The sequence below is a fragment of the Xenopus laevis genome, chromosome 5S (assembly GCF_017654675.1).
Source record: "Xenopus laevis strain J_2021 chromosome 5S, Xenopus_laevis_v10.1, whole genome shotgun sequence".
Classification (NCBI taxonomy): Eukaryota; Metazoa; Chordata; class Amphibia; order Anura; family Pipidae; genus Xenopus; species Xenopus laevis.
This window is the reverse complement of record NC_054380.1, coordinates 109,481,057-109,506,517: the sequence shown is the minus strand read 5'-3', so window position 1 is coordinate 109,506,517 and position 25,461 is coordinate 109,481,057.

Here is a 25,461-nt window from a genome sequence, read left to right as displayed (position 1 = left end):
TGGAAATATATTCATTCAGCTTCCTGTAAATCATTTGCCATTATTGTTTCAACTCGTGATATATGTAGTGGAGAACTTTTCCATCAATATGGAATGAAAGATTTTGGAACGACAAAACCACACTGTGCTACTCCAAAGCAGATGTGATATCAGCTATGAAAATCTTTGAATGAAATACTCTCCAAAGTTATGAAACCATAGGGGCAGATTTATCAAGGGTCAAAGTGAATTTGAAAATTTGAAATTCGAAGTAATTTTTTGGATACTTCGACCATTGAATAGGATCCTACGACTTTGAATTTACTTCGACTTCGATTCGAAGTAAGAATCGTTCGACTATTCGACCATTCGATAATCAAAGTACTGTCTCTTTAAAAAAACATCGACTTCAATACTTCGCCAACTTAAACCTGCCGAATTGCTGTTTAGCCTATGGGGGATCTTCTGTGTGTTTTGCTAAGTTTTTTTAAGTCGAAGGATTTTTTGGGATAAAATCGTTTGAATCATTAGATTCGAAGGGGCAAATTCACTAAGATGCGAAGTTGCGCCAGGCGCAACTTCGCCGCACTTCGCCGCACTTCGCCAGGCGTAGTTTCGCCAGCGCTTCGCAAATTCACTAAAATCCGAAGTTGCCCACAGGGGTAGCGTAAGGTTGCGGAGTTGCGCTAGCATTGTTTCGCTATATAAAGCGAAGTTGCGCTAGCGAAGGCTAATTTGCATACGGCGCGAAATTCAAATTTCAATGGAGGAACACGTATCTGCACTACAAATGCCTAGAAAACCTTCAAATCTGCAAATAAAAATTTTATTTTGCCCTACACATGTGCCCACTGTCTAGGTAAGTTGCCATGAGTCAGGAAATGTAGGGGGGAGGAAGGGGAGCCCCAAAAAATTTCCGATCTTTTTCAGCCATCATGTAGAAAACACGCCAGCGTTTTTTGGGACTTAGAAAAAAAATTTACTTTTTTTTAAACAATCCCTATCTACTCTATTGCGCTTCGCCAGGTCTGAGGTGGCGAAGGAAGTCTAGCGTAAAAGGTAGCGTTCAGTACACTGCGCAAGTTAGTGAATTTACGTAGTTTCGTCGCTAGCGAAGATTCGCCTGGCGTAAGGTTGCGAAGTAACACTAGCGAAACTACGCCAGCGTTCGTTAGTGAATTTGCACAGTAGCGAAAATGCCAAACGCTATCGAATTAACGCTAGCGTTCGGCGCTTCGCGTCTTAGTGAATTTGCCCCGAAGTACGATAGGAGTACGATCGTACGATTGTACTACGATCGGAATACGATCGTACGATGTATAAAATCCTCCGACTTCAAATGTCAGAGGATTCTATTCGATGGTCGAATTTCGAAGTTTTTTCTACTTCGAAATTCGACCCTTGATAAATCTGCCCTCTAATATTAATAACCCTAATTTTAATAATAAAGCAACTTTGATAGATATTAGAGCAGTGATCAGAGAGAAATGGCATACCAACACAAATCATAGAAGTTTCACATACATACAATAACATTTTACAGAAGTAGATATAAAGTACATGGCTGCAATTGCATCGTCTGAAAAGGGTAGTGGGAAGAGGGCCCCACTCACAAGAGCTTACATTTTATAAGAGAAGTGGAGTGAGACATATGGTGGGAGTGATGTCTGTGATGGTAGATGTCCTGTTATTTGAAGTAAAAGAAAATGGGGAAGGAAGTGGGTTGCTTGATAATTAATAAACTTCAAAACAGAACTTTTGACTGGAAGTGTAGACAGATATACAACTAGCTTACAGTGATATACTCCTTTTCTGAAGTATGTTAAGTACAGGTATGGAACCTGTTATCCAGAATGCTTGGGACATAGGGTATTCCGGATAATGGATATTTCTGTAATTTGTATCTCCTTACTTTAAGTCTACTAGAAAATCATGTAAACAATCAATAAGCCCAATAGGCTGGTTTTGTTTCCAATAAGGATCATTATATCTTAGTTTGGATCAAGTACAAAGCACTGTTTTGTTATTGCAGAGAAAAAGGAAACTGTTTTTAAAAATTTAGAATATTTGGATAAAATGGAGTCTAAGGGGCAAATTCACTAACCTGCGGGGGTTGCGCTAGCGCAGCCTTCGCCGCACTTCGACTGTCGAATTTTCACCAGGCCGCCGCTAATTCACTAAAATCCGAAGTTGCACTCAGGAGGCGAAAGGTAGTGAACTTGCGCTAGTGTAAATTCATCAGGCTAAGCGAAGTTGCGATAGCGAAGGCTAATTTGCATACGACGCCAAATTTAAATTTGAATGGACGTGTATGCTGCAGCGCATACAGAACACTACACAAGCCCAGGCAAACTTAATAACAGTTTATATAGGTGTTCTAATGCCCTACACATGTGCCCACAGTATATGTAAGGTGCCATATGTTAACAAGTTTTGGGGGGAAGGTGGGCACCCTAAAAAAAAAATTCGCACTTTTTTAGCCTATCACCCAAACGTCAATTCTTTAATAACTATAATAAATTTGTGTGCCATACTCAGCTTAGAGGGAATATTGGTGGTGGTCCAGAATGCTCGGGATCTGGGGTTTTACGGATAATGGATCTTTTCATAATTTGGATCTTCATACCTTAAGCCTACTAGAAAATCATGTAAACATTAAATAAACCCAATATGCTGGTTTTGCTCTAATAAAGATTAATTAAATCTTAGTTGGGATCAAGTGCAAGGTACTGTTTTATTATTTCAGAGAAAAACGAAATCATTTGACTTATTTGGATACAATAGAGTATTTGGGAGCCATTCGCTAATTCGGAGCTTTCTGGATAACAGGTTTCCAGATAACGGATCCCATACCTGTACTTGTATTCAGATTTAAGGAGCTGTTGTTTCTTGATTGTTTGCCCAGCCTGTATCCAAGATGTTTGTTAACACAGTAGCAAAGTTTCTTCCAACTACAGTTTCCTTCAATTGACACATTGACTAAATGCAATGGCACACAGGACTATTCTGGTCACTTTTGTCCCTATGCTGAAAAATCACACCACCCAAATCACCCTTTACACCCATTTGCCAATGGTCTTTACAAGTACTTGCCAGATGATTATTGTCTAAAAGGGCTTGTCCAGGCACTATATTGTTATACATCAGATAAAATAATGAATCTGTTTTATTAATGAAAGTTAAATTAAATGTTAAAGGGGAAGGAAACCTAGTCAGCGCAAACCCCCCACCCCCCTCCCGATCATTTCGCCGCTACGGATCTACTGCGCATGCGCCAAAAGTCACGCGCATGCGCAGTAGATCGTACCGGCGAAATTATCCTACTGCGCATGCGCCGTTCACAGCAGGAAGAAGATCGCGTGGAAGAAGATGTCGTCGGTGAACTCCCTGGACTGGACCTGCGCAGAAGGGTAAGTAACAAGTTAGGGGCATTTGCCCAGTGGGACGGGTAGGCCAGGGGGGAGGAGGGAGGGTGGGCAACAAACGGGATGGGGGGTGGGGGGTTTGCGCCGACTAGGTTTCCTTCCCCTTTAAGTTTTCTATTTTAAGCTAAAGTTGTCAAATGACAAACATATCCATTTTCTTTTTGTACAAGTGAATAAGTGTAAGGTCTGTGAATTAGTGATGGGCGAATTTGGGATGAATTCGTGAAACTGCGCTGGCATCTCGGTTTTGATGCCAGCATCCGTTTTTGACGCCAGTGAATTTTCATGGCAGTTTCGCAAATTTATTCGCCGGCAGCAAATCGCGGGAATTCAATGCAAATTTGCGCCTGGTGAATAAATTCGCCCATCAGTACTCTGAATGCATAGTTTTGCTAAAACAGGCAAGCATAAGAGAACTGGTGGCTTAACTTTTACAGATTTTATATTAACAATTACATCCACAAAATAAACATTATTGCTTGTTTTCCGATTCCTATACTACTAAATTTATCAGCTCACTGTAAAGAAATTAAAGGAAAAAACGTGACTGCTTTAGACTACTGTAGCTGTCTTGCTGCCTCTGAAGTCAGTGCAATTATATCACATTATTTTACAATGTGTGTGGTGTGTGCTTAAATTTAAATTTGCGGTTTCTTTTGGATCACAGCTGAAATCTTACACTTCTTACACTTTAGCTCGGTGTTATATGAAGCACGTATGTTACTGATAAATGCATTAAAATAGAGCCTGCTATATAACGTAGGACGCAGTTGATGTTTTATAGATGCAGGAAAGTCTATATTGTGTAAGATTGCTAACTCATTTTCCCTCTGTTGATAGCTGATACTTACGCCTAATAAGAGAAAATGCAGACAAGCGTCTGCACTGTAATCTATTATGCAATCCCACCCCGGGCCAGCAGACATGCCACTATCTAAAATTATATTAACAGCTATTTGATTCGTTATTTACTGTATAAATTTGTCAATTCAGCAGGAGAGTAAAAATTCCATAAGCTCTATAACTCATAATTATATTTAAGGGAGACTGCAGAAAACCCCACTACTCTTTAGTAGATATTTAAAAAAGCTGTTTCAGTAAAAAATTTTATTATTTACAGTTTTAATATATTATAACAATTTATTTGTGAGTTTCTATTTTCTGTTTGAATTCGGAATTCAGAGTTAGCAGTTCTTTGTATTGGTAATAAATGTCAGGTTGAGGGTGAGCAATAAAAAAACATTTATATCTTTAACATGATAAGATATAAATGTGACAATAAAATAAGCAAATTTGATTTACAAATTTTCAGATCTGAGTTCAAAAAAATGCGATAAAATAAAAAACTTGAATAAACTCAATTCACATTTTTTAAATTTACATGCCAGTTCATTTATATTTTTGAGATGAATAAAACATGAATTTGAATGTATTCCCAATTGCCGTTTTTTATTATTTTTTAAAACTGAAAGTTACTTATGTGAATGCCATTTACCCATCAGGAATGTCAAGTGATACTGCAATAAAAATACAAATGCCAACATCTGATTCTTCTTAATTTCAGGAAAAGTCCCCCTCCACTCCAAGAAAATCAGTATTATGTTAAAGTTGAGTTAAATGGCAGGGGTATGAAGGGCTTCAAAACAACGTTCAAAAGAGAACTGAAAGGCTCATTTGGAATATGGTACCTGTCTCAAAGAGTTTAGGAAGGAGACATAGTAGTGGAGAGTTAGGAGAGTTAGGAGAGGAAAATTAGGGGGTTATTTATCAAAGCCCGATTTTATCTCAACATTTCCAGCCACAAACTCAGATCCAATCTGCACAGGTATTTATTATTAGATTGTCCCGAAAATTTGCTTTGCATGAAAAAAAAATCAGAATTTCACAATTTTTTAGGATTTTTCACCCGAAAACTCCGATTTCACATGCTTTTTTCCCAAAAACTCAGAAATCTTCGGGCTATTGCACGAAACACAGCGCACATCAAAAAATCATTGGGACTTCTCCCTTTGACTTATATGCAACATCCACAGGTCTGAGATGCCAGATTTTCTGATTCAGACTTTTCCATCCTCAGGGTATAATAAATTCCGGAAAATTCAAGATTTTTTAAAAGTCAGACTTTATACCAAAAAAAATATCACAAATTTGGATTTTTGCATGTGGAGTTTAGTAAATAACTCCCTTAGATTAAGCTTAGAAAATGCTCCATCTGCAAGCACAAAAAATAATATAAATTGCCCTACATTTACAAGAGTATACTAAATTCCATGTTTATTTACAAAGCTGGTGAGTCTCAATTTGCACCAAGAGCTGTCAGACACTCTTTGGCTGAAATTTAGGCTGTGAATTGAGTGGGCCTAGGCTACAATGTCATAAAAGGAGCCTCCTCCAAACTGGAATATAGATAGCAGTAAACATTGCTCTCTTATATCCTTTACCTTGAGCCACCATTTTATAATATTCTTTGTGCTCTCTCAGAGATCAGAACTTTGTCCATTTATTGGCTCATGTGACCTAACATGGATGTGTGCCTTTGGTTTGTTTGTACCAGGGGGCAGACCTTAGGTCTTAAGGTGGCCATACACTGAGAGATCCGCTCGATGGGCGATGTCGCCAAACGAGCGGATCTCTCCCCGATATGCCCACCTTGAGGTGGGCAATATCGGGCTGATCCGATCGTGGGTCCTAGGGCCCAACGATCGGATCCTAACTAATAGCAATGGGCGGTCGGATAGCGGGACCACATCAACGAATAGATGCGGCCGCGATCCGACGGGATTTTTCGTCCCATTCGATCGAGATCTGGCCGACTTTCAGCCAGATCTCGATCGGTGAAGCCCATCGGGGGGCCCCATACATGGGCAATAAGCTGCCGACGTGGTCTGTCGGCAGCTTTTATCGGCCCGTGTATGGCCACCTTTAGAATGACAATTTTCTATTTTGGATTATCCATTGGCACATACTAATAAAGACATGTATGTTCATGAAAATGGTTTATTTTGATTAAGCAGGGTTTTACATATGAGCTGTTTTATGTGAGATATTAGAGACCTACATTGTTTGGGGGTATAGTTTTCCTTTAATGCAACCTACCTTTTTGGTAGGTATTAAGAACAGGCAGGTGTGCTACCAAGGGTGCAACCTACCACAATGTGCAAGAATTATACCCAGCACAAGCAAAAATGCACTTATCATTATACATAGTGCTTGCACCTGCTGACCCTGAAAAAGGGTCAATAGAAGCTGAATCTGCAGTCCATTTTATGTTTGGGTCATTGTGCTAGGTAAATGTTTCATTTCAAGTAGAAAGAGGTGGGTCTTATTTACAAGAATAGATCTTAATCTGTATCAGTGCAATGACCCATAACAAACAATCAGACACTGGAAGGCACATTTATCAAAGGTCGAATTTCGAATTCATGTGAATTTTTAAAAACTCCCTTAAACTCCCATAAATTCGAAAATTGACCAATCAAAATTTATTAAAAAAAAAAAATCAAATTTTTTAAACTCGGATGAATGGAATGGACCAGAAAACTTTAATCAAAAAAAAAAAAGTTAAAAGGTTGAACTTGATGGACATGTGTCATTTTTCAACCTAATTTACTATGTTACTATGTTAACAACTTGAATGTCAGGAAGGCTAGAAACAACTCAAAATTGATCCCTGGGCCTCTCCCATTGACTTAAACAGCAATTCCATAGGTTTTAGGTGGCAATAAACAAATACCATATATACCAGTGTATAAGCCGAGTTTTTCAGCATCCAAAATGTGCTGAAAAAGTCTACCTCGGGTCAGCTGTACCCGACCCGAGTAGCTGAGATTGCAGTCACTTTTAATCATTCCTATACCAACAGTACACTTGGGGAGAGACTGCAATATCCCACAATGCCCTCTGTTGGTTATATGAAAGAATAACAGTGCACCCTCTGTTGGTTATATGAAAGAATAACAGTGACTGCAATATCACACAGCGCCATCTGTTGGTTGTATGAAAGAATAACAGTGACTGCAATATCACACAGCGCCATCTGTTGGTTGCATGAAAGAATAACAGTGACTGCAATATCACACAGCGCCATCTGTTGGTTGTATGAAAGAATAACAGTGACTGCAATATCACACAGCGCCATCTGTTGGTTATATGAAAGAATAACAGTGACTGCAATATCACACAGCGCCATCTGTTGGTTGTATGAAAGAATAACAGTGACTGCAATATCACACAGCGCCATCTGTTGGTTGTATGAAAGAATAACAGTGACTGCAATATCACACAGCGCCATCTGTTGGTTGTATGAAAGAATAACAGTGACTGCAATATCACACAGCGCCATCTGTTGGTTGTATGAAAGAATAACAGTGACTGCAATATCACACAGCGCCATCTGTTGGTTGTATGAAAGATTAACAGTGACTGCAATATCACACAGCGCCATCTGTTGGTTGTATGAAAGAATAACAGTGACTGCAATATCACACAGAGCCATCTGTTGGTTGTATGAAAGAGTAACAGTGACTGCAATATCACACAGCGCCCTCTGTTGGTTATATGAAAGATTAACAGTGACTGCAATATCACACAGTGCCCTCTGTTGGTTATAGTAAAGAATAACAGTGACTGCAATATCACACAGCACCCTCTGTTGGTTATATGAAAGAATAACAGTGCGCCCTCTGTTGGTTATATGAAAGAATAACAGTGACTGCAATATCACACAGCACCCTCTGTTGGTTATATGAAAGAATAACAGTGACTGCAATATCACACAGCGCCATCTGTTGGTTATATGGAAGAATAACAGTGACTGCAATATCACACAGTGCCCTCTGTTGGTTATATGAAAGATTAACAGTGACTGCAATATCACACAGCGCCCTCTGTTGGTTATATGAAAGAATAAGAGTGACTGCAATATCACACAGCGCCCTCTGTTGGTTATACGAAAGATTAACAGTGATGGCAATATCAAACATCACCCTCTGCACATGGTAGTGGGACAGTGGGACAATGCACACAGTAATCCGTTTGGCAATTCTCTGTCACCATCAACTTTGCAAAGAAGTCCGGTTGATCGCTGGGGGGGTCGCTTTGGCAGAATGTGCGCTGCTGGGAGACAGGGCTGTAGTTGTGTCTAGGCTTATACTAGAGTCAATAAGTTTTCCCAGTTTTTGTAGGTAAAATTAGGTACCTCGGCTTATACTCGGGTCGGCTTATACTCGAGTATATACGGTAGTCAAATTCAAGTTCTTAAAGGGCCAGAGTATGATAGATCTATAAATTGGATTTGAATTTTTAAAAAAACTTGAATCAAATTTGAATAGCTCCCTAGTCCAGTTTTGATCATAAAAAACCTTGAAAATTCAAATTAGAATTTTCAATTCGAACCCTGATAAATCTGCTCCTTACTTTCATTAGCTAACTGGCAGTAAGCTGAGCAAAGCTAACTGAGGATCAGTTACTATGGGTTTCTTCACTAATGCAAATGAGCCATATTTAGAAAATATTGTCTCTATTATACGATTATATATGTGCATTTTTGAGGGGGGTGTCCATTTATTTTGGATATGGACTATTTTTGAGCTTCTTAAGAGTTTGTTTATCCAAAGTATGTTCTCAAATACAGACACAAAGACACTTGAATAACTAGGAAGCACTTATGCTGTCAGTGCATCACTGGGATGCATACAGTGCATACAATACTATTGCAAGGCTCAGTCCTCATTTCTCTAGCAACCATAAATCAGATAATTTAATGCATTATTTAATTAGTCTCACAACACTAGACTAATACAAGCAATTATTTGATCTGGGGAAACTTTACGTCTTGTTACTATACAGCCACATATACCTTTGCAAAAATTGCTTATTTACATAATGTGGAGGCGGTGTTAACTTGTTGTATGGCGCTGTATGTGTGTGTATGTATGTATATATATATATAAGGATAATTCCTTCGATCGAACGATAAAATCCTTCGAATCGTTTCGAAGGATTTTAATCCAACGATCGAAGGAATATCCTTCGATCAAAAAAAGTTAGCCAAGCCTATGGGGACCTTCCCCATAGGCTAACATTGACTTCGGTAGCTTTTAGATGGCGAACTAGGGGGTCAAAGTTTTTTTTAAAGAGACAGTACTTCGACTATCGAATGGTCGAATAGTCGAACGATTTTTAGTTCGAATCCTTCGATTCGAAGTTGTAGTCGTAGTCGAAGGTCGAAGTAGCCCATACGATGGTCGAAATTTGAAGTTTTTTACCTTCGAATCCTTCACTCGAAGTTAGTGAATCGCCCACTTAATGTACAGTGCTATGTATGCAAGCAGCCCTTTATATTTTCCAAAATCACAAGAATATAGCAATTGTTAAATCATAAACAATTTATGCTAGCTGAGTTAATATGAAATGTAAGGTACTGTCCTTTTATTATAGAGGAAAAGTAAATCTTGGCTTTAAAATGCATTGTTGCTCCATGTTATCAGCAAAACCGCAGGTTCCTCGCCTTCAGGATAATATATGCCATACCTGCATTATAACTGGAATCAGAAAAATGAAATATAATACTTGCACCCTGTGTTACTATAGGCAAAAAAGAGCGCCATAAGAAAACAAGAATATCACACATCTATCTGTAAGGGATGTAAAAAAGATAAAAGAGATTTATCTAAAGCTTATCCACAGTTTGCACAGAAATGCAACCGAGAGTCGACATAGGTGTGCTCAGCAAGGTTAAAATCTAAACATTCACAAGGTTTACAAATGATATAAGACTCCCTTTACTGAATATTCATTTTCTTTGTTTAGTGCTCAGGAAAGCAAACAGAAGCATTTCTTTTCACATAAAATTGCCCTTTAGTAAATATATCCCTGCTGGTCCACTAATAATTTAAGACTATAAGAGAATTTAACCCAGAGTGTGTACAAATCCAACTGCTTTATGGGGGAGGGTGTCCATAACATTCCATCTCCTGTGATGATGAAGTATTATATAAAATAAAGATTGTTTATCCTACTGAGTTTTACAACTAGTTGTCTTTCTCTAATACACTGTAAATATTTGTGATGTGGTTTTTTTCTGACTCCAAGGGGCTGATTTCTCAACAGATGCTGCTTTTACCGGTGTACCAAGATACTAATAAAGTAACTATTTTTACTTACTATTTGGAAGTAAGCAATTCTTTTGAGAAGACCCTGGAGTGCGCCGCTGTAACGATCAGTGTGTGCTGATTTCTCAACACACAAATTCTTATTTTTACTGCAATTCACTCTCAAATTAGAGATTTAAAAACTCAAATTGTAGAGATTTATTAAATGCAAAAAACTGAATGTAAAAATGTGCTAAAAAGCTGCTGAGTTTATGTAGAAGTGAATAGAAGTTGTCCTAGACAAAATGTGTGCTTTTTTTCAGAGTTTTATAGTTTTTTTGAGTAGAATACAAATGTGCTACATTCTCAAATTTTTTTTGTCTTCAATTTTTTTCAGAAATAGGCGCACATTCGAGTTTAGTAAGTTAAGATATATTTGACTTTTTTTAAAAATTTGTATGTTGATAAATAGTCTTCTAGGAATAATACAGTGGTAGCTTTGGGTTTAATTGAGCAAAGATGTATTTATTAATCTGAAAGTCAAGATACATTTCCATGTATCGTTCAAAGTCAAAATGGGTATTTTTTATTTAATCTATCTCGTTTAACATACTGAATGGAAATTAACCCCAAGTCCCTGGTTTTCAGAAATGTTGCAAAAGTGTGTACATAACATAACTTCTGAAACAGCTCTGAAATATTCCTATTGAAGTCCTGTAGTTCTTTCTCCCTATAATAATAAAACATTTTACAATATGGTAACTATGATGATAGGGGGCACATTTACTAAGCTCGAGTGAAGGATTCGAATGAAAAAAACTTTGAATTTCGAAGTATTTTTTTGGGTACTTCGACCATCGAATAGGCTACTACGACCTTCGACTGCAACTTCGACTTCAATTCAAAGTAAAAATCAACCTATTCGACCATTCAATAGTCGAAGTACTGTCTCTTTAAAAAAAACTTTGACTACATACTTCAGCAGTTTAAACCTACCGAGGTACAATGTTAGCCTATGGGGACCTTTCCCATCACTTTTCTAAGGTTTTTTTTATCAAAGGAAAATCCTTCGATCGATTAAAATCCTTTGATCGTTCGATCATAGGATTTGCGGTAAATACTTCTAATTCGATATTCGAATTCGTAGGATTTTACTACGAGGGTCGAATTCGAGGGTTTATTAACCCTCGATATTCGACCCTTAGGGGGCTGATTCACTAACTTCGAGTGAAGGATTAGAAGTAAAAAAACTTCGAATTTTTGTGCTCCTCGACTATCGAATTGGCGTAAATTCGCCTGAGTAGAATGATTTGAATAGATCGAGCGCAAAAACGCTGCGACTATTCGCCATTCGATAGTCGAAGTACTGCATCGAGCGCAAAAACGCTGCGACTATTCGCCCATTCGATAGTCGAAGTACTGTCTCTTTTAAAAATACTTCGACTGCCTACTTCGCCACCTAAAACCTACCGAATTGCTTTAAAAGCCTATGGGAAAGTCCCATAGGCTTGTTTTCCAAGTTTTTGATCGAATAAAAAGGCATTCGATCGAATGAAAATCCTTCGAGCGAATATTCAATCGAGCGCCTATTCGCCTGGCGAATATTCGCCAATTCGACTATTCGCCAGCGCGGAAATTCGCCCGAATTGTCTATTCGATTCTATTCGATTCTATTCCCCAGTCGAATTTCGAGGGATTTAACCCCTCGAAATTCGACACTTGATGAATTTGCCCCTTAGTGTCCAAAAAAAAACCCAAAGAATTCTTATTCAATATGACGAGGAGAAGTAGTGCTTTATTTAATATAATCATCACAGATGCAAAAATTATTAAATAAATCAAGAGTGAGAAAGTTGGACTGATGTATAGATAGTTTCAGTAGGAACACAATTTATCCACAAGCTTTTTTACAGTACAGAAAACCCTCCATCAAGGTATTCTTCGTGCCTGCTATTGTATAATATCATTAAAAGTTTCTAAAAAGGCTTGGAATGTTTGAATTTTAATTGGCACACTGTAACTTATGATTAATTACTTGCCAATAATAACACATGTTAATGGGATATCTAGTGTAAGTGATAACTCCAGTGTAGTGGAGCATTGTATAAAGCTATAAACATCTCCTGAACCCATTAACACACAGGCTACAAACCGAGGTGTTTATGAGCACAAGAAACCCTGACTGTGAAGCTCACATTTTTCTTAACTTTCTAGCTTTTTGTCTTTACTTTGCAAATCACATTTCCTTATTCCACTAATTATCTTGCTGTACAAGTTCATTTCACCTCAAAGACAAGTGTAAGTAAGAAGCTCAACTATGAAACAAGAGCCAAAATGAAAGCAAGCCATTGCAGTGTGCCAACCCTGCCCCATGAGCATTTGCACTAATAATTTAACAGTAGTAATACTCAAATCTGCTCATTTGTTGAGGGGCTCCCACTGCCATAAATGATATATCTATGTATCTGCTAAGATACTGCTGGGAAGAAATATGTACATAAAATGATATGCAAAGCTTCAGATCACATATGGTTGAAAGAGAGTACTTCTTGTTACAGACATGTAAAGTCATAATTAAAAACTGGCATGGAAACAAAGGAGTTGCTCGTGAAATTAATTAGAGCTTTATTTAACAAAGCAAAAAAGGTTTGTATTTTGGAAACATTTCATTTGAGCTGATTATTTGATGTAATAGCTGGAAATTGCTTAGTGCGTTCTGAGCGTCTGCACAGATGCACAAAATACATAAAGAGCTGTAGACGACAAATTGCTGTAGATGACAAATTGTACAAATTGTGGTGACTGAGAAAAATTATGTGCTTTTTGGTAAGATGAAGTATATACAATAAGGGGCCCATTTACTTAGCTCGAGTGAAAGAATAGAGGAAAAAAACTTCGAATTTCGAATGTTTTTTTTGGCTACTCCGACCATCGAATGGGCTACTTCGACCTTCGACTTCGAATCGAACGATTCGAACTAAAAATCGTTTGACTATTCGACCATTCGATAGTCGAAGTACTGTCTCTTTAAAAAAAAAAACTTCGACCCCCTAGTTCGCCACCTAAAAGCTACCGAAGTCAATGTTAGCCTATGGGGACGCTTAGCTATCTTTTTTAGGTCAAAGAAAAATCGTTAGATCGATGGATTAAAAACCTTTGAATCTAACGATTTATTTGCGCTAAATCCTTCATCTTCGATATTCGAAGTCGAAGGGTTTAACTTCGACAGTCGAATATCGAGGGTTAATTAACCCTCGATATTCGACCTTAAGTAAATTTGCCCCTAAGTAACGAAATCAGAGTTGCATGAAAATATGCATTAAATGCGTCTCTTTGTTTATGAGCCACAAAATATTCTCAATTTCTAGTTCTTCCTTCTCTATATATGTTCTCATTATCTACACAATCTAGTGGCATAACACTGATTTTCAAAGTAAAATAAAAGTACAGGTATTGGACCTGTTACACAGAATGCTTGGGAAATGGGGGGTTTTAGATAGAGGGGATCATTTGTTAATTTAGATCTTTATACCTTAAATCTCCCAAAAATAATTTAAACATTAAATAAACCCAATAAAATTGTTTTGCCGCCAGTATGGATGTATTATATCTTAGTTAGGCAAGGTGCTGTTGTGTTATTACAGAGAAAAACAAAATCACTTTTAAAAATTATAATCATATAATTAAAATGGAGTCTATGGGAGATGGTCTTCCCGTAATTTGGAGCTTTCTGTATTTTGGGTTTTTGGATTACGGATCCCACACCTGTAGTACCTGAATTGCTTACTTATTACTAATTGCTTAGTTAAAGGTTTAAAAAGGTAAAGGGTTTACTTTTAAATTATTGAAAAAAATAGGTAATGTATGATTATTTACTGTGATCCAAGAACAAGTTGGATAAGATATTATTAATATTTGTTTCATAGGATTCATCGTTTATGGTTGGATTTTTTTTCCTTTTATCTTGGGAAATGATTCACAGCATTCACGTATAGCTGAATTCATCTGTTTAAACTATATGTATTATACTATATTATTATTACCATGCATCCTTCATCAGAAACCTACCAATGAACAGAATTTCAGGATACAGGGAGGAAGACTTAGTAAGTTTCCAATTCAAGTTTCTTTTCAAAACTTGATCAGGAAAAAACCTCTGATAGATTTTTTTTTCTGCAATCAAATTTATTTTCTCAACTAATTGCATATTTACAAAAAAACCTTTATTGGAAAAAACTTGATTGACTTAAATAGTAGTCAATAAAAGTTTTGGAATACTTACATTAGAAAATATTTAAATTATGGGTTTTTTTACCTTTACTTTCTTGAACTGTAGACAAGACTCAAATTCAGATTTTCCACATGTAAAAAAAGGCAGTACAGGTATGGGACCTGTTATCCAGAATGCTCGGGACCTGGGGTTTTCCGGATAATGGATCTTTCCAAAATTTGGGTCTTCATGCCTTAAGTCTACTAGAAATGCATTTAAACATTAAATAAACCCAATAGGCTGGTTTTGCTTCCAATAAGGATTAATTATATCTTAGTTGGGATCAAGTACAAGCTACTGTTTTATTATTACAGAGAAAAAGGAAATCGTTTTTAAAAATTTAGATTTTTTGGATAAAATGGAGTCTATGGGAGCCATTCCGTAATTCGGAGCTTTCTGGATATTGGGTTTCCGGATAAGGGATCCTATACCTGTAGTTGATAGCAGTGATGAACAAATTGATATTTTAACAAATGATAGCATATTTTGGATGTTTGTAATGATATAGACAAGCTAGGAAACTATTTCTATATATATACATCAGAGCAAGTTCAGTAACTTACATGTCATTGGTGAATAAATTCCTTCACCACACACATGGAATGTCATAAGCCACTTTTCTTTAAAATATAAAAATGTTTCATGTTTAAGTGGATATGGATATGGATGTCCCATAAGATGGAACACTGTATTAGAATGTGATGTTATTGATAACATAATAGAGATGTTAGCAGTGGAAGAGAAGAAACAGATGCCTATTATTATATAATTTATGGTAATTAGCAGTACCTAAATGAGATGTATTTGCTTTTGATAATGTGTCACTTGCACACCACCCCTCTTGAGCATTGGAATACTCTCTGTACATGATCGTCTCATTGTCTACTGTCATAAAAATTCCAGTTTTGCTTTTGAGCAGCAGCAGAAAAGGATTTGCCAGCTGTCATAGAAAATGTATTCTGTTTTACTTCCATTTAATTTATCTAATCCTAAATCTATTATTATTATTTTATTATAATTGTTTAATGCTTCAGGCAACAATTTAAAGTAAAAACAAATAAGCAGTGGGAGATCTATCTAATTTGTAAGTGAGCTAAAAGGTCTAATGGAAACAAAATCATAATACTACTTCTTTATATTCAATGTACGATATCATCATAATAAATACAAGTAACAGCACCGATCATACATCACAGGGTGTGTCATTTGTTTCCTTTTTTGGTTTTAGTAATGTGAAACAAAAAATCCTAGAGCTTGAGTTAAAAAATCCTAAAAACTATAAATTTGCCAACAAAGGCAGTTATTTGGGTATTATTTGGATCCTAGTCTAGTTAATTTTGTGGTACATTTATTTTAATGGGACCTTGTAATTATAAAGAACACATGTTCCGTGATACTGTCATTTGCTGGCAACTATCTGATTTGTCAAATTAGTCTTAACATGCTATATTTTTACTAGTGTTTAACTAAGCCACAGTTCCTTTGTGGATACAACCAGATAATTTTTAATTAAAATCATTATTATTGTAGAATCATACATACATCTGTATAAGTTCTAACACATGAAGATCTGCTAAACACAAATTTAGCAAATGCTTGTAATTTAATATGGACAAAGTATGGACAAAAAAACAAAAACAATTGTATATGTTCTTTATCCACAAATGCACTAGCTATAAAGTTTCCCCATGAAGACTATTTATGATGCAGTTCTACAGGTGAACAAAGTAGAATGTGTAGTACAGGACATATTCAGAATACATTTGCATTATTGCCTAGAAAACTACCACTTTATTATGTGTCACGACCGGCACCCAATACAAGTGCCAAGCACCCTGGTCTCGGCTCGGCTTCACCAGTGATGTGACCACCGTTGGGCTTCGGGAGGAGCCCTCAGCTTACTTGGGTGCCACCTGGACTTAACGAGGGGTACAATGGGGAAATGTTCTAGCTGGCAAAGGGGCACGGCTGTTATAGCAAAGTCTTTTGGGCCGCAGGTCACGATACAAAAGGATTAGGCAGAAGGATGGTCAGACAGGCTGGGTCGAGGCAGGCGGATATCAGAATCGTCAGGCAGGCAAGGGTCAAACCGGGTTGTCAATCAAGGGGTTAAGCAGGAAGAGTTGTTGTAGGCAGGCAAGGGTCTGGATACAGAATGCAGAGTAGTCAAGAACAGGCTGGGTCAAACACGGGTAATCAAACAAACAGGATACAGATCAGATGCACAAGGCTCAGGAAATCACTAGAAACCAAGTTCTATCACGGGCATCTGTATGCAGTCAGAATGGACCTTTTATAGGGGAAAGAATTTGCACCAAAAACGTGCACATTCTCGCCAAAACGCACTGGCACCAGCGTGTTTGCACCTATAAACAACACGCAGGCGCGCCGCACGCACCCTAAGGAAGTCAAGATGGCGCAGGAAGAGGACCACGCAGCGGGCATCCCCGCCGCCCCACTAGACCACCAGGGCAGGTAGGTTTTCTTACATTATGTCTATGATATAATTAATTAAACTAAATTTTTTTGAGATTTATTATGCTTTCAAGCTGATAAAAGTTTGAATCAGAAAATACTCCAGCTAAAGCCTCCTTAACAATTGGAACATGTTTTTTACCTTTAGGATTCTCTGTAGTTTTGGTCAGTTTGTGCTAATTTTTCGGGTAACAGCTCAATAAAAGTTTTCCGAGTGAAAATTTGAAAAAGTTGCACAAAGTGTTTGAAAAGTTGTGCTTTAGTCATAATATAATCACCTATTATAAATAAGGATCATACAAACGGTCGTACAAACACCACTGAGACTCTTTTTAAATAAATCTAGATCTGCTCAGATAAGAGTATATTGTTTGTCGCTATCAAAAATTTCCAATAAATCCCATCTACAGGGACATCGGCAGTTTACCAACAGGCATAAAGGACAATTCGCTAGCAAAAGAGACCATTGCTGGCACAGTTTTGTGCCCTTTCCCCAGGCACATTTTCGCTCAGGTGAACGATCGTTACTCCGCAAATTCCCTAAAGTGCAAGTTTTACAGAACGTTACCTATTTCACAAGTTTCTTTGCCATCTTAGACCTGGTGAACTGGTAAAATGAAGCTATATGAAGCTATAGCCTCCTCAATCTTTTGTCTTTTGACATTTTATCCTGTATGCCAAAAAGTCAGGAAAATGACTATTAAAAAACCCCTTAAACTAAAACCATCCCATGCTCCTTTAAACATAGAGCTAACCAATATTACTAACCATACCTCAAAAATGGATTATATCCCGTCAAAGTCCAACAACACCTATAAAAATAGTCTCTCTCTGGATTAAAACTCCATTCTATATATTCCCAAAACCTTCTCATTACAATGTGACACAACAATTTAGAAGGTTAAACCCACTGGGTACTATTAAACATGGGAAACAATTTAATTTAAAATAGCAAGGCTTTTAAACATGACATATGGACAAAGCATAGCATAGTAAAATTGATGAAGTCAAAGGATTAACAGTTTTATTTGTGCATTTTGATAATCTCGATAAAATAACTTTAAAAGGGATTAGATTTTATTGTAAAATAATAGATGTTAATTAAAAAACAAAAAAAATCTTAAATTTGATCAAATATCTCCCCCCCTGAAAAAAATAAATTGCACACCATGCTTACAAAAATATTTCTTTATGAAAACAAAAATAGTCACCATGAACATTAATACAGTGTTTTAGTATATATATATGTAGAAGAGACTGCCACATGCAGATGATCATTACTACAATAGCATGAAAACTACTTATGTACATTATAAACTACAACACAATGCAGATGCTCCTTTTACAACATGACAACATAACCTAAAGCAACAGAGAATTTCCTACTTCATTACTTATAGTCCTGATGGTGATCAGTCAACTAGCCAGCAGGTCAGCCACTCCATCTAACAATAAACAGATTCTTGCATAAGCAAACAGTTGAAAAGTACAATTTCCAAGATGTGCTGGAATCCTAGACAGAATTCTCTTGTATTTTTTTATTATATATTTTCCTAAACTACAAAAGTTCTTGATTTAATTTGGAATGATTCAAAGGAATTATTTAAATTAGGACAGCAACTGATGTCACTAGAAAAATATGTTTATTTAAAAAGAGAGACAGAGAGAGAGTGTAGGGTGAGGCATAAGAAAGAACAGACATTCAGATTTGTACATAGGGAGGCCCATTTACTAAGAGTCGAATATCGAGGGTTAATTAACCCTCGATATTCGACCATCGAAGTAAAATCCTTCAACTTCGAATATCGAAGTTGAAGGATTTACTGCAAATACTTCGACTGAACGATCGAAGGAAAAATCGTTGAATCAAGCGATTTTAATCCATCGATCGAACGATTTTCCTTCGATCAAAAAAAGCTTAGAAAGCTTATGGGTAAGGTCCCCATTGGCTAACATTGGTGCTCAGTAGGTTTAAAGTGCCGAAGTAGGTAGTTGAAGTTTTTTTTAAAGAGACAGTACTTCTAATATCGAATAGTCGAACGTTTTTTAGTTTGAATTGTTCGATTCGAAGTCGTAGTCGAAGGTCGAAGTAGCCTATTCGATGGTCGAAGTACCCAAAAAAAAAACCTTCGAAATTCGAAGTTTTTTTACTTTGAATTCTTCACTCAAACTTAGTAAATGTGCCCCACAGTATCGAGTGTTATCAAGGTATTAGTGTTGCATTAATATAAAGTAAAGTATATAGCTAGTGATGGGTGAATTTGTCCTGTTTTGCCGAGAAATTCGCAAATTTACAGCAAAACTCGTGAAAGGGCGAACAATTTTCAAAACACATTGAAGTCAAGGGGCGGCAAAATAATTTTTGGGCTCTATTTATTAAACCTTGTTTTTAATGGTAGACAGCTCCTTTTAAAATTGGAACATGTTTTTAACCTTCAGGATTCTCATTGTTTTTGGGCTGTTGCTGTTTTTTGTTTTATAATCCAATAACTCGAAAAAGTTCAGCTTTTGGAGCGTCAGTTTAAAAAAGTTGCAGGATTCGAATTGACTCCCGAAATTGTTTCGACTTTTTGTCTCACTAATTTTGTCGAGAAGTATTATTGCTAAATTAAGGGAATTTGGGTTTGGGAGTTTGGTTAAAAAAAATTTTAAAAAAAGGTGAGAAAAGTCAAATTTTAGTAAATAACCCCATACATGTTCAATAAGTTTCAACCATACCGCTTCATTTTAAAGAGATACTTAAAATCAAATATTAAAGATGTGTTTGTGAAAGCAGCAAAGTACATTAATATTATAAGCATCCACTTTTTAAAATAAAAAGCAAAACATGTAGTTCAGACATTTTTTTCAGATCCAATGCATTACAGCTTCTGACTGACCAGCTGGGTCTGATTAGCTTCGGGTGGCTGATCAGCAATCCTTAAAACCCAGGCTGGTCAGTCTCTCAAGATCTCTGACTGGGAGCGACACACAGAAAGGGGCAAATTCACTGAACGCCCAAGTGCCTAATGCTAGCGTTAATTCAGCAACTTCACAACCTTACGCTACACCTGAGCGCAACTTCGGATTTTAGTGAATTTGCCGAGCGCTGGCGAAGTTCGGCGAAGCGCGGCGAATCGGACACCAGCGTAACTATGTAACAAGATTGAAACAGGCTGTCTGGAAGTTTGGATATATGGCTCTGAATCACTAGGCTGTATCTGTGCTATAAACCAGCGGTTCTGGATGCATAGTTGGCCAAAGGGAAATAAAAGAGTGATTTGCATGTCTCCACCCAGGATTCCCTATGGGAGAATCAAAACTCTAATATTTTGTATCTAGGCAGTGCTGTGTTTATGGCATGAGACAAGTAAATAACTTCTGGTTTCAGAAGGCTTCACTTTGCATGCAATTACTTGTGAAGAGCTTTTTGACTCCTTTCAGCCCTTCTTACCCTAACCAGGTCCAGTTTCCCATGAAGTTATATTTGTGATGCTGAGTAGCTTGTCTTGGAATTTAGAAATAAGGTTTACTATGTTGCTTTTATACTGTAAAGGTGATGGCAAACAGTTAAATCTCTCAACAAACCCCCCAAAATCCATCTTAATCGTGGGAAAATGCAAAAGCCAACTATGCCATGAGTATATGTTGTATGTGTGGCAATCCTAATGTCATTCAATGGCGAGTCATTTTCAAGAGATTTATCACCCACAGTAGTGTAAATTTAACCGTGAGCAACAAACCTTACCATTTGATATTACCCAAAGACTATTCCTGCTTCTTCTTCTCCTCACCTTTTTTTGTTATAAAGGGTGATCCTAGGAATCTAATAGAAAAACAAGTGCTATCTGGGACATGTCCGGATATGTTATTAAGATGGTTGAAATACAGTTTAACTCTGTCGAATAATGCCATGATTGTACTAAATGATGAGGTTTATACTGAAACATACGCCATATAAACAAAAGGGGTAGCTATTTGCTCTTGGCAAATATAGATAAAGCAGGGATGCACCTAATCCAAGCCTTTTTCTGGTGGATTCAGATTTGGCTGAATCCATGAGCCTGGTCAAAACAAATCCAAACCCTTAAAATCAGATGATCTTTTCCACCTCTGTTTCCTAATTGGATATGCAAATTAGTGTTTGCATTCAGTTCAGGAGTCACCCGCATCCTCCTTGAAAGATTCAGTGCTTGCCTGAATCCTAAAAATTGAGCGTCCGTGAGATAAAATAATCTAAGATCCTGGGGGGGGGGGCATTATATTTTAGCAAATATCTACTGTATATAGGAGACTCTCTCTTAATAATTGTCTCCTAATACATATCTAATAACTAGCAATTAGACTTTGTCTGCAATATTTGATTTATGTAATTCTAATCAACAAGTACAACTAACTGATCATACTGTATGTTTCAACTGTAACTTAGTTTGGAACAAACACCTTGATCGCCTAATGAACACAGAGAAACAAGTTCCTTTTAGACAAAGGTTCCAGACAAAAGTTCCTTGACCTTGAACTTGATGTAGTTGTTGGCTATTGACTGGTTGATGATTGGCATGAGTCTGATCCATATGTTTGCCAGTTTGCCCACTATTTTGCATCACATACAAGCATCCTCCAGAATTGATAAGATTTTCTTTACTCAAAGTCAATGTGTCCACACTTGTTGGTAAGGACCAGTACTCTCCTTTATCAAGGATTACAAATAGTGACTAGTGATGAGCCATGGATTAGCTGCGACATTCCGCATTTCGCTGTCTGCAATTTTTTCAAGAAACTGCAGCAAAAATTAGCCTAACAAAAATTGTACTGCTTTTTTGTTGTTATTGATCTGAGACCGCTGCTAAAAGCTATTTTTGTTGTTTGGAAAGAAAAACTGCCTTTATTTTGTACATGTTGCTGCCGGCTGAAACAAAAGCCACTTTTTCCTTCAAGGGGTTGTTTACCTTCAAATTAACTTTTAGTATGATGTAGAGCGTGATGTTCTGAGACAAATTTCACATGGGTTTGATTTTGTATTATTTGTGGTTTTTGAGTTGTTTTGCTTTTTATTCAGCCCTCTCCAGTTTGCAGTTTCAGCAATTGGGTTGCTAGGGTCCAAATTAGCCTAGCAATCATGGTCTGATTTGAATAAAAGACTGGAATATGAATAGGAGAGGACCTGAATAGAAATGAAGCAATAAAAAGTAGCAATAATTAGTGATGGGCAAATTTCTCCGCTCCGCTTCGCCGAAAAATTCGTGAATTTCCCTCGAAATTCGCAAAATGGCAAAAATATCGCGAAACACTAATTTTGACGCTCGCATCAAAATATTATGGACGCGATTATTCTGATGCCGGGAGCAATTCCAACACCCATTAAAGTCAATTGGAGCCTAGAATTGTCACTGGCATCCGAATTGGCGCTGGCATCAGAATTGTAACCAGCGCCATAATTATTTCGCCCATCACTAGCAATAATAATAAATGTGTAGCTTTACAGAGCATTTGTTTTTAGATGGGGTCAGTGACCCCCCATTTGAAAGCTTAGAAGAATCCAAAGAAAAAGGCAAATAACTAAAAAACTATATAAAAAAAAAGAAATAATGAAGACCAATTACAAAGTTGCTTAGAATTGGGCATTCTATAACATACTAAAAGTATGTGAACCACCCATTTACGAGATTTTTGCATTCTTGACGCTTACTCTGTGGAACCTGTCATATGGTTATAGTAAAGTCAGGTTTCTGCACTATGCTGCTCAGTAGTAGTGTCTTGTTATACATATCTTTGTAGTGAGTAAGAATATTTCTTAAAAGAGAGAAAGCAAATGAGACACAGCTGTAGCTTAAGTGAAGGAACTGAAACTCTTAATAATATTTTATGTCTGTAATATAAAACTACTTACTAATGGGAAAAGCCTATTCAGAAAAAAACAGCAATATGTTTGCCTTTGATTTAATTGGTAATTCAAATGCTGCCAATATGGTATTGATGATCCCTGCAGGTTATAATAAATCCTTTCTCTTATTTAAACAGACAGAAGAAAATGTATTTCTACATGGTGAGGTTTAAATGTTACTAATAATTCTCTCATTGTAGCATTGAATGCCGTGAATACTATTACATGTTCATTAGCGATGGGAGAATTTATTCGCCAGGCGCGAATTCCCGCGATTCGCCGCCGGCGAATAAATTCACAAAACTGCTGCAAAAATCACGCCGGCGTCCGTTTTTTTTGGACGCTGGCACATTTTCGCCGGCATCCAAAAAACGGACGCCGGCATCAAAAATGGACACCAGTGTCAAAAACAAGACTCCGGCGCCCAAATTCGCCCATCACTAGTGTTGATTTGTAACATTAGTGTTTTGTTGATGATCATCATGGGAAGCCTTCCTTAACAGGAGGGGGGTCTGATGACCATGGTAATGGTCCACACTTCTGCTGGCACTACAAATCATCCTTTGACAAAATACTTTTTGTCCCATAATCCTTTCTGCATATGATCGGTTATCCCTTCCCTTGTTGAAAAGAAAAGAATTCAGCCATATTTTAATTAAGAATTTAATTTAAAAGTATTTAGAATTTAGTTTATGTTTTTGGTCAGATCCATCATTATTATTCAAAATAATAAATTATTAAAATCGAACGATTTTTCTTCGACCTAAAAAACATTAGAAAGCCTATGGGGACCTTCCCCATAGGCTAACATTGCACTTCGGTAGGTTTTAGGTGGCGAAGTAGGGGTCGAAGTTTTTTTTAAAGAGGCAATACTTCGACTATCGAATGGTCGAATAGTCGAACGATTTTTAGTTCGAATCGTTCGATTCGAAGTAGCCAATTCGATGGTCGAAGTAGCCAAAAAAATCATTCGAAATTCAAAGTTTTTTATTCTATTCCTTCACTCGAGCTAAGTAAATGGGCCCCTGTGTATTACAGAGTGCTTGTATTGTATTTTGTATTCCACCTGTGTTAGTTCCCCATAGAGAATATAAGGCATGAAAACTACTGCTATCAGATGGTGTTTGCCTGTAGGGTTAAACGGGAGGGAAACTATGTTGGTGTAACTAGTAATGCATGTGTCAAGTGGTTCCCCCCCATTCAATGAGAAAGGTCATAGTCTTTCTCTAGAAAACAAAAAGCGGGGTGTGTGATCAGAGTCTAAAAGCCTTGATAAAGCCTGCATCCATCAAGGTTGGGGACCCTGTGAATGAACAGCCAGCTGAAGTGTTTCCTCTTTAAAGGACCAATAACAACAGCATAGGACATTTTTGTAAGTAATTAATTTATAATGTACTATTGCACTGCACTGGTAAAAATTTTGTATTTACTTCAGGAAGACTACTATAGTTTATATAAGTAAACTGCTGTGTAGCCGTGGGGGCAACAATTCCAAGCTGAAAAAGGAGAAAAGGCACAGGTTTTCATAGCATATAGAAGATAAGCTCTGTAGAATTTAATAGGAACGTTTCTGTTATTTTCTATGCTACCTGTGCATTTTCTCATTTCTTTAAAATGAGTGGCTGCCCCCATGGCTACCAGCTTGTTTATATAAACTATAGTAGTCTTTCTGAAGAAAATACAACATATTTACTAGTGCAGAGCAATAGTACATCAAGTGGGTTATTTATAAAAAAGTTCTCACTATTTTATGAAAACTACTCCGACCAAATCGACTTTTTCCCTCTCAAATACATTTTTCCAAAAATTTTTTCCAAAAACTATGCATCCAGAACCGCTGGTTTTATAGTATAGATACAGCCTATTTGTTCAGAGCCATATATCCAAACTTCCAGACAGCCTGTTTTGTTAAAGGAGCTGAGAAAAGTATACAAAGGGCATTTTTACATGCAATTTCCCATGTTTTTACCCATAATATTGATTATGATAATATTAATGATTGCCCATTTATTGCTTAATGGGACACAAAAAGCCTAATAGGCCCTAATAGTGTGTAACACGTTTTTGGACTATCCTGGCCAATGAGGTTACTCACCAGCTAGTATACTAGAGGATTGGTTACCTTGGACTTTTAACACATAAAGCGATACTGACACGTTCCTATAAAATCATGTCAATATCAAGTAGTGCTGCTCATGGAATAGTTCCCTGCAAAGCCCTCCGCTAGTGATGGCCGAATTTGCGCCGTTTTGCTTTGCCGAAAAATTCGAGAATAAGAGTAGTGGTATTTCACCGGCGTCTCATTTTTGACGCTGGCGTCAGTTTTTGACGCTGGCGTCCGTTTTTTTTTTTTACGCC